The sequence below is a fragment of the Hippoglossus stenolepis genome, chromosome 10, assembly GCF_022539355.2.
Source record: "Hippoglossus stenolepis isolate QCI-W04-F060 chromosome 10, HSTE1.2, whole genome shotgun sequence".
Taxonomy (NCBI): domain Eukaryota; kingdom Metazoa; phylum Chordata; class Actinopteri; order Pleuronectiformes; family Pleuronectidae; genus Hippoglossus; species Hippoglossus stenolepis.
The window spans coordinates 26,502,567-26,513,652 of NC_061492.1; the positions used below are offsets into that span (position 1 = coordinate 26,502,567).

The window sequence follows — 11,086 nt, forward strand, 5'->3', positions numbered from 1 at the left end:
TGGCGACCTGGCACACACGAAGGCAATGTTGTTCCGCTTCTGATGACCGCTTTCAGTGGGTGACCGTAGTCTGTGGCGAACTGAATTCCAGAACAGTTAGAAAAGCTTTATCAAGGCGAAACTTGCTTTCACTCAGACATACCAGAGGCTTATTGAAAGACCAGAGTCGGCATTTTGGGCGGTGCTAGTGATTCGAGAGATATTGCTTGGAGCAGCTCTCACGTAGTCGGGCGGGCAATAGGCGTGCTGGCTTTTGATGAGAAGCGTTAGGCTGTTACATACTGAGATCTGACGTCTTGGAAAGCGAAACTACAGAAGGCTTGACGTGACAGCGCTGCTTTCTCAACCGTAAGCGACTTTCTGGTTTCTCTTCATGGCACTTTCGTCTTCAGCCTTTGCAAAGACTTCCGTGGAGAAGAGGCTGAAGCGTGAAGTTGAATGGCGAACATGTGAGCCTTATGAAGGCAATGAGAAAGTATCGAAACTACAATCCGTCGAAATCAGCACCTGAAAAGCTTTGAGCTGCGGCAACCGGTATGCACGCGATACCCAACAGAGTGAATTTGTGCCAAAAATTGGCGTGGGCATCAACACTTTGAAAGCGTAAGCTCTTGACCTTTGACTTCAAGATCGAAGTGTATGTTCTTGTCGGTTGTACTATGATATGTCCTCTATGGACTTACGTAATGGGCCTGACATGAACGTATTTGAGCTGCTCCTTTCTCGCATCGGCCTGGCATTACGTGCCGCTGAACTGTTTTGCTATGGCCCGAACAATTGCCATTATCAAGTGATTCGCTGGCTCAACAGGCTGAGGCAGCGACTGGCTTTGAGCAATGAGCATTCTGATAACTTCACTGCTTGGTAATGACAATCTGTAGTCCTGGCAGCAGACTGGATTCCCAAATTGGTAGAGCGTTGTCAAATTGAAACTTGCTTTCATAAAGACCTTTGCAGAGAACTTATTGAAAACAAGTCGCTTTAGCAGTGTAGTGGTTGAGAATGTGACTAGCAGGCGGCAAAAACGTCTGTGGTCGGGCAGGAAGGCCCAGTTGACAGATGGTGTGTTACGTCTGAGATCTGACGCGAGAAAATGAAAATACGTGAAGTGTCCATACTCAACAGAGAATATGCTGATTTCTCTTCATGGCAGCACAAGTCTTTGCCTTTTGCAAGACTTCGCGGAAGAACAAACATGAGTTGAATGACGGCGAACTTTGCTGTGACCTTAATGAATGAAGAATCAAGGCTGACAAATCAGCGCCTGAAGGCTTGGGCGGTGACTGGCGGCGGCCATTGTTATGCACGCCTAAACCGGTACCACAACTGGTGGTTTGTTGCCAAGAGCTGGCGTGGACATCCAACGCCGGGGCTTATAAGCTGCCGACCTTTCAGATGGCTGTGTTCTTGCTCAGTTTAATATATATTTCTATGAGACTACATATTAAGCAGATTTTGTAATGACGTGTTGGGCTTATCTCCTACTTCTCCCCTTTGCTGTCGACATACATACGTGCAGAATATGTCTTACGCATGAAACAAACACTCAGAGCATTGTCGGCGCTCAAAAGTGAATTCTACTGGCTCAATGTTTACAAGATGTGGCTCCACTCTGATTAACTCACTGCTGTGTGACCGTGCGTCTGGCGAACTAGTTAGACAATTGGCGTTGTCAAATGAAGCTGCTCTCTGGAAGACGGTGAAGGCCAGGTCGGCGTTTTGGAGTGAATCAACCAGATGATTCGAAGTGACTAGCAGGCGGCTTAAAAGTCGTAATCAGGCAGGAAGATCAATAGGCGTGTATATTCGGTTGGCAGATGAAATGTTGCATACTGAGATCCGATGCCGGAAAGCTGAGCCCACCGTCGAGGTGGTGACTGTGAACTGGAAGGCCTCTCTGCTGCTCTCCATGCTGTTTCTCTGTTTCTGCTGGGTCTTTAAGCCTTTTATAAAGGGCCTGTTTGTGGTTGAATCTCTGGCGAGCTTTGCTATATGTGGCCACTAATTGTGAGAAGTTCAAATCAAGCGCCTGAAAAGAACACAGGCAGGTGACTAAGCAGCAGCCCTTGATATGCACCTCTGGCGAGCTCACCTGCAACTGAAATGAACTGTGCCAAGAATAGCGTGAACGTGCTGCAGGCTTGCTGCCGACGCGCAGCAGGTAGTATCTGTTCTTATCGGTTGGTATCTGATATGTCCTCATATGAAAGGACTGCATATTAAGCAGATTTTTGTGAGGCAGAAATTTGGGCTTTCTCTGCGTCGACCTGCGTTCTGTGCGTAGGCGATGCGCTCTGTTCTTGCAGCGTGACCGACTCTGAAGGCGGTATGTAAGTGAATTCTACGCTGGCTCGGTAATGGCACAACTTTTTGTGAGCGCTCTGATGCTGCTTGATGGCGTGTTAACTACGCGATGTCACTGGCGAACTGAATTCCGTAGCAGTTTGGGTTTGTCCGAATGGAAACTGTTTCACTCAAGATCTGGAAGACTGGTGAAGGCCGGAATGGCATTTTGAATGATGGTTCGAGAGATGTATTGCTTAGGCAGGCCAAAAGCTGTCTGAGCCAATCAGAAGGCGAGTGGCATTAACACGTGTGTCTTCCTGGTCCTAGTGAAGCGTGGTACTGAGATGTGGTATGCGAGCAAGCAGAAGAGGCCGTGAAGGTGCGCGAGTTGTGTTTGAGCTCCTCTGCTGCTCTCAGCAGAGCGATGCTGACTCTGGTTTCTCTTCGTCGCACAAGTCTTTAGCCTTTACCAAAACTTTCCGTGGAGAAAGATGCAAGTATGAGTTGAATACTTATTTTGGCGAGCTGCTGAGCTTATATGGTGAAAGTCAAGAGCTGTCTAGGTCGAATCAGCGTCCTGAAGGCTTGGTCGGAGGATGCGGCAGCCATTGTTATGCGCTCCTGCGAGCGGTGCACCTGGCAGGAGATTTGTGTCGAGAGCTTGGTGGACATCCAGCGCAGAGGAACTTAGTAAACTTCTGCAACGCTGCTTTAGATCCCAGTTATCTTATCTGTTCTTATCGGTTATTATCTGATATGTCATGAGAACTACATATTAAGCAGATTTTAGCATGAGCGTGTGGAGCTTGCTTCTTCGCGTCGTTCGTTGTCGCGACTGTACGCGTAGACCAAACGCTGAAACAACGATAAGTATCAAGTGAATTCCTGCACTGTCAGGCTGTGCTGACACAACACAGACAAGTGTGTGAGGGCGCTCTGTTCTTTGCTGTTGTTGCGTGTTCGTGCGCGAAGTCTGTGAGCTTGAACTGGATTCCAAGTTGATGTTAAGCGTTTGTCAGAATGGAAACTGCTTTGCTCCAAGATTGTCGCAGAAGGAGACTGTGTGAAACCGGAGTCGGCGTTTTTGGAGCGAGTGCAAATGGTTCGAGATGTGTTCAGTCGGCAAACCGTAGTCAGGAGGAGTAATATTTGCGTGTAATAGTTTTGGTGTGAAACAGCTTGAGATGTTACATCGGCATGCGAAGAGTACGTGAGTATTGACTCCTCTGCTGCTCTTGTGCTGACTCTGTGGTTTCTCTTCATAAGCTGAAGTCTTTTAGCCTTTGCAAAGACTCGTGATGAAGCATGAGTTGAATATATTTTGGCGAGCTGTTATGTGGTATGAGTGTGAAAGTCGAGCTGTCTGGAAATCGAAATCGAGCGCCTGAAGAGCTTGAAGCGGAGTGACAAGCGGCGGCCATTGTTATGCACGCCCACAAGAGTACCACAACGAAGTGAGTCTGTCAGGCGGCGGTGGCTTTGTCTTCGTAAGCTGCCGACGCTGTGTATCTGTTCTTATCGGTTAATATCTGATATGTCTGTATGAGGACTACATATTAAGCGGATTTTTGGCATGGTGAGCTGGAGCCTTCCTTTCTCCAGCCGACCTGGCGTGCGCTTCAAGCGATGCGTGTTCTTTGCTGTAAACCAGGCGCTCAGGCAATTGTTGCGTATCATGGAATTCCCGCTGTGAAGGCGAGGTAGCTGACTGGCGCACACGCAAGTGTTGAGCCGCTCTGATGGCTCGCACAGCTGGCGACGGTGCACAATGAGCGGACTGGATTCCCAGGTTGAAGTTAGAAAAGCGTTTGTGGAGGCTGCTTTTCTCGGACCTTCTAGGAAGACTGATGAAGCAAGTCGCTTTTCAGGGCGAATAGTGGTTCGAGATGTGTGCCCATCTGTTGTCAGGCGATGGGCGTGTGTAATTTTGATTGGCGGATGAAGTGTTACAAATGTTACATGTAAGAGATCTGACATGTTGAGTGAAAGCGTTACCGTGGCTGAAGTCTGCTTGCACTCTCCCGAGAGGCCATGCTGACTCGGTTTCTGTTCGTAGCCTTTTGCGTCTTTAAGCGGCACTTTTGACCTTGGAAGGGTGAGCATGAAGTTGGATGTTTTGGCGAGGCTTTTTCTGTGGCAGATATGGACTGAAAGTCGAAAATGTCTAGTCGAAATCGAAGCGTCGAGAGCAGGCGGAGGTGTAAGCGGCGGCCTTGTTATCGCACCTCGAGCGGTAACCTGGTTTGTGCGCGGCGTGACATCAACACTTGAGACTTATAAATGCCGTCCTTTATTGGAAGCTTATCAAGTGTAATATCTGTTCTTATCATTTAATATCTGATATGTCTCTGAGACATATTAGCTGATTTTAGCGTAATTTGGGCTTGCTCCTTCTCCGCGTGACCTAACATTCACAGTGCGCTGACGAGCTCTGTTCTTTACCTTGTGAAAAACAGGCGCTCAGAGCAATTGTCCGGCGTATCAACAGTGATTCTGCCAGTAATGTGTGGCGACTGTACAAGTGATGTTTTTTCTGCTATGCTGCTTTGCTGGCGCTGATAATACGCGGTGCACTGGCGAGCTGAGTTCGAAGCGGTTAAGCTGTCAGAATGAGCTTGCTTTCACTCAAGACCTTCTGAGGACTGGTGAAGAACCAAGTCGGCGTTTTTGGCGATAGTAATTCGAAGATCTTGCTTGGAGCAGGCTTAAGCCAGTCTGTAGTCAGGCAGGCACGTTTATATTTTGGTTGTGGCAGATGGCGCTATTGGAACTGTTGCATACTGAGCTACGTGAAGGCCCGTGGTATTGACTGTGGCTGCTCTAAACTTCTCAACGGAGGGCCATCTTCAAACTCTGGTTTCTCTTATGGCACCGTCTTTGGCTACTTTACTGGAGCTTCGTGGAGGGAGGAACAACCATGATTGAGACTTTCTTTTGGCGAGCGCTATATGTGAGCACGTGAGCAATGGTAAACTTCTGGTCGAAACGCCTGAAAACTGGCGGCGGCCGTGCTGTCACGCGATGCCAGCAAGTGAATTTGCCAGGCTGGCGATGGACATCCAACGCGGGGCTTATCGCTTTCTCGGCTTGCTTTAACTAAGATCGGAGTGTCTGTTCTTATCGGTTGTGTCATTTCTCTGAGACTATGTTAGCAGATTTTGTGGGCGAAGCTTGCCTCGAATACTCCTTTCTCTCCATCGACCTGGCATTACGGTGCCGCTGGAGCGATGCCTCTGTTCTTGAAAACCAGGTACTCTAAACATTATTGGTGAGTGGTCTGCGGCTCAGTGAACTGGTGCTTGATAACCCTACGAAGTGTGTGATAACTCGCCTTTGGTGGCGGTGGCCGTGCGCAGGTGACAATGGCGTTCTGGGTCGGAATTGGTTCGAAAGCGTTTGTCAGAATGGAAGCTTGCTTTCGCTCAAGACATGCTCTGGGACGGTGTGAAAACCAGAGTCGGCATTTTGGAAGTGGTGGTCGAGGTTCTGCTGGGCGAGCCAATCTCGAGGCGAATAGGCGTGTATAATTTTGTGGTGTGGTGGACTGTTTGGATTGTGCAAATAAGCGTTAAATGTGCTCTGAGATCTGACATGCGAAAAGCAAGAGAGGCCTACCGTAGTGGTGACTGTGTTTGAAATCCTGCTGCTCTGCTGGAGAGGCCATGCTGACTTCTGGTTTCTCTTCATGGCGGCAGCGTCTTTTGCAAGACTTCGGTGGAGAAGAACAACATGAAGTTGAATATTTTGGCGAGCTTTTGCAACCTTATGAAACTGAAAATCAAGATGAAATCAGCGCCTCGAAAGCGAGGCGGAAGGTGACAAGCGGCAGCATTGTTATCACACTGAATTGCTGAACAATTTGTGCCAAGACTGGCGTGACATCCAACACTGAGCTTTACTTCTCGACCAACTAAGATCAAGTGTAATATCTGTTCTTATCAGTTTATCTGATATGTCTATGTGAAAGGACATATAAAGCAGATTTTTTATTGACGAACTTGCTCCTTTCTCTCCATCGACTAACGTCGATCTGCTGAAGCTGCATCTGTTCACCTGAAAACCGAAACGCTCATTCAATTGTCGCATATCAAGTAATGGTAACAATAAACTCTTTGCTTACAAGTATGGCTCGCTGTTTGACTGGCGTGACCTTGACCGTACGAATGCAATGGCGAACTGGCCAAGTGGATCAAGCGTTCATCAGAATGAAACTGCTTCACTCAAGACACTCTGAAAGACAGGTGAACAGTCGGCTTTTTGGGAAACAATGATTGGAATGTATTAGCGAACGGCAAAAACCATCACAATAGTCGGGCAGTTGGCGTGTGTATTGTGAAGGCGGGTAATGTTCATACTGATCTGACATCTTGAGAAACGAAGCTTACGTGAGTGTGACTTGACGAGGCTCTGCTTCTTAACAGAGGGCCTGTGCTGACTCTGATTTCTCTTCATGCGCCAAGTCTTCAAGCCTCTGCATGAAGCATTTAAGCATGAAGTTGAATATGTACGGCGAGCTTTGCTGGCTGTTTGTAATTGTGAGTCGACTGTCTGGAGTCGAAATCAAGCGCCTGGAAACTTGTAGAGTGATAACGGCGGCAGACATGACCCATGCCACCCTGGAACTGGCCATGCGCGCTGCAACCTTAGGCGAACCTTTAACTAGAATCGAATGTGTGTCTGTTCTTATCAGTTTAATATCTGATATGTCTATATGAGACTACATGAAGTTTTGGCATGAGCGTGGAGACTTACTCTCTCATCGACCTAGCGTTCAGTGCTGAGCAGTACGCGCCTGTAGAAAACGACGCTCAAACAATGGCCATATCAAGTGGGTTTACACTGGCTCAAGTGAAGGCAGCACACACAAGTGTGGCGCTCTGGCACTGCCAGTGCGCTTGAGCCATGAGCAGATCTGTGCAATGAGTTAGGCGTTTGTCAGAATGAAACTTGCTTTCTCAAGACCTTCTGGAGGACAGTGAAGAGCCAGAGTCAGCATTTTCGGGCGAATGAGGTGGTTCGAGAATGTATTAACTTAGGCAGCTTAAAAACCGTCAATATCGAGGCAGGAAGTAATGGCGTCAATATAATTTTGGTTGGCTGAAACAGGAGCATGTTACGCTTACTGATCACGTCAAACGAAGGCCTCATGAAGTGACTTCGTGGCGGAATCTCTGCTGCTCTTCGAAGCCATGTGACTCTGGTTTCTCTTCTAGCAGCAAGTCTTTTAAGCGTTTGCAACGAAACCTTGAACAGCGAGTTGAATATTGGCGAGCTTTGCATGGCTGAGCCTTATGGTAAAGTCAGGCTGTCGTCGAAATCAGCGCCTGAAGCTTGAGCGGGTAACGTGTCACGCCTACGGCAGTACCCTGCGAATTTGTGCCAGGAGCTTGGAGTCAGACATCGCGTGAGCTTACTTCGACACTGCTAAGATCAAGTAATATCTGTTCTTATCGGTTTATCTGATATGTCTCTATGTGAGGACTACATAGTAAGCAGGGTTTAGGCATGGTTGGGCTTCTCTCAGCGCTCTCGACTAACGTTGCAGTGCCGCTGAGCGCTGTTCTTACGCTTGGAAACAGGACTCAGCATTGTCGCGTATCAAGTGAATTCCCTGGCTCAATGGTGGTGGCGGCTGGCTTTACCTGTGTGTGAAGGCTGCTCTGATGTCTACTGCTGACGTGACCATGCCTTGAGTCTGAACAGATTCCAAATTGAGTTAAGCGTTTGTCAGAATGAAACTGCTTTCACTCAAGACCTTCTGGAGACTTAGTGAAAACCAGAGTCAGCATTTTTGGAGCGAATGTAATGATTCGAGAAATGTATTACAGGCAGGCAAAAACCAATCACAGAGTCAGGCAGCTAAACGTGTATAATTTGGTTGGCAGGTGAATGTTGCATGCAGATGGATCTGAGCTTTAAGGAAAGCCCTACCGTGGTGACGACGGGCTCTGCTGCTCTCCAACGAGAGGAGCCATGCTGACTTTCTGGTTCTCATAGCAGCAAAGTCTTTAAGCCTTTGCAAGACTCGTGGAAGAGGTACAAACATGAAGTTGAATATTTTGGCAGGCTTACTGAGCCTTATGAAATCAAGCCGTCGAAATCAGCGCCTGAAGAGCTTGGAGGTGATGCAGCCGATTATCGCTAACGAGATGCCACAACTGGAACTGTGCCAGAAGCTGGCGTGGACATCAATGCGGGACTATGCTCTCTTTTAACTGAAGATCAAGGTGTATCTGTTCTTATCAGTTGTATGATGTATTCTCTATGAGGACTCATGGGCAGATTTTTGGCATGAAAGCCTTGCTTTCTCTTGCGCATCGACTATTACGCAAGAAGGCGATGCTGTTCTTACCTTGTGAAAACCAGGCATGTTGTCGTATCAAGTGTTTACTGGCTCAATGAGTGGTAGCGACAGCACACAGTGTGGTGAGCCGCTCTGATGTCAGCAACGACTGTGATCCTTGCTGTGATGCAGACTGAATTCCGAATGAGTTAAACGTTGTCAGAATGGAAACTGCTTTCACTCAAGACCTTCTGACGGAACTTTCCAGGTCAGCGATCAAATTGGTTCCGAGAGATGTGCTAGGCGGCAAAAGCGTCACGTGGTCGAGGCGAGTGGTGTATAATTTTGGTTGGCCCGAATGAAGGCGGTAAATGTTACGTAAGATCTGACATGCGAGTGCAAGCGGCTACTGGTGTCGGCGAGCTTTCGCTTGCTCTCCAACGGCATGCTGACTCTGGTTTCTCTTCATAACGCACAAGTCTTTTCTTTATAAAGACTTCGGCGAGGTAAAGGCATGTTGAATATATTTTGGCGAGCTTTAGGCCTTATGGCATTGAGTCAAAGAGTCTGACAGGTCGAAATCAGCGCCACAAACTTGGCGGGAGGCACGGCAGCCGTTGTGCGCACGCGGCAGAACACCACAAGTGAATTTGTGCCAAGAGCGTCGTGGACATCAACGCCTTGAGGCTTATCCTTCGTTCTGGATCAGGGTGTGGCTATCTGTTCTTATCGGTTATATCTGATATGTCTCTATATGAGGACTATATTTACGCATGGCCGAAGACGGGCTTGCTCTTTCTCTCCCGCGCATCGACTGCAACGTGCAGTGCTTGCGTGCTGTGCTATTTTGTAGAAACCAAACACTCAAACAATTGTCGCGTATCAAAGTGAATTCTACACTGCTCATGAACGAGGCTGAACGCTTTACACAATGTGTGAAGCTCGATGGCTCGCTGTTGGACGTGACCATGCACGAAGGCACTGTGGCGAACTGGATTCCAGTATTGAAAGCGTTGTCAGAATGGAAACTGCTTTCATCAAGAACCGGAAACTGATGGCCAAGTCGGCATTTGAGCGAATGTAAGTGATTCGAAGATGTGACAGGCAGGCAAAAGCCAATCTGTAGTCAGGGCAGAGGCTATTAGGCGTGTATATACGGTTGGCAGGTGAGCAGGGTGAAATGTTGCATGCTGAGATCTGGACATCTTGAGGCTGAGAGGCCGTGAGGTGGTGACTGTCGAAGGCTTCTCTGCTGCTGCTTTCTCCAACGAGAGGGCCATGCTGTACGGGTTTCTCTTCATAGCACAGTCTTTAGCTGCACATGAACTCGTGGAGAGAGAACAAGCATGAGAGTTGAATATATTTTGGCGAGCTTGAGCCTTATGAGGCAATGTGAAGTCAGGCTGTCTGGGAATCCGAGAAATCAAGCGCCGCAAGCTTGCGGCGGTGTCAAGCAGCGGCCATTGTGCTTGCGCCCGTGCAGGGTGCCCTGGCAAGGTGGTTTGTGGCAAGCGTGGACGTCAACGCTTGGGGCTTGTCAGCTTGTCGGCCTTTTTAAGATCAAGTGTGTGTATCTGATGTATCGGTTTATTGTCTGATGTGTCCTCATAGTGAGGACTGCATTTTGGCATGGCGTGACTTGCTGACTTCCTTTCGCATGCGACCTGGCATTGCGATGCGCTGAGCGGTGCGCTGTTCTTTACGCTTGTAAGAGAAGCGAAACGTTCAGGCAATTGACTTCGTATGAAGTGAATTCTACGCTGAATTTCGAAAGTGAGGATCGCCTGCTTTGCACACGGGGTGTGTGAAGCCTTCTGATGGCTCGCTGGTTAGTGTGAGCCATGCGAATCTATGGCTGAACTGAATTCCAAATTGAGTTAGAGCGTTTGTCAGAGTGGAAACTTTGCTTTCGCTCTTCTGGGAGACTGGTGAAGGCTTCCAAGTCCTTTGGAAGCAGTGTAGTGATTCGGGATGTGTTGCTTAGGGCAAGCCAGTCACAGTAGTCGGGGCAGGAAGGTCAATGGGCGTTGTATATTTTGGTTGGCAGATATGAGGGAGTTGAGCTGTTATGCTGGATCTGGCATGCTGAGAAAGCAGAGAACCTACCGTGGTGGCGACTGTGTTCGAGCTCCTGCTTCTTTCTCCAACAGAGGGCCCATGCGACTCTGGTTTCTCTTCATGGCAGCAGGTCTTTAAGCCTGTGGCGGTTGAATGTACGGCGAGGCTTTTGTGGCCGAACGCTTATGGTGTGAAAGTCAGGCTGTCTGCGTCGGGAATCGAAAGCGCCTGAAAAGAACTGGGCGGAGTGATAAGCAGCAGCCGATATTATGCACGCAGGCACGAGGTGCCACAACAAGTGAGTTGTGCCAGAGCTTGGCGTGGACATCAATACTTGGGGCTTGTAACTTTGCCGACGCTGCAACTTTAAGATCGAAGTGGCAATGTATCGGTTGTATCTGATATGTCTCTATGAGACTACATGTGAAGATTGTGGTGAACTACTCTCTCTCCGCATCT

The 11,086-nt window shown here is 48.4% G+C and overlaps 1 pseudogene; it reads left to right on the forward strand.

Annotated features, from left to right (window-relative positions):
• Positions 1–6,180: 6,180 nt before the first annotated feature.
• Positions 6,181–6,289, forward strand: LOC124853133 (annotated as a pseudogene).
• Positions 6,290–11,086: the final 4,797 nt, after the last annotated feature.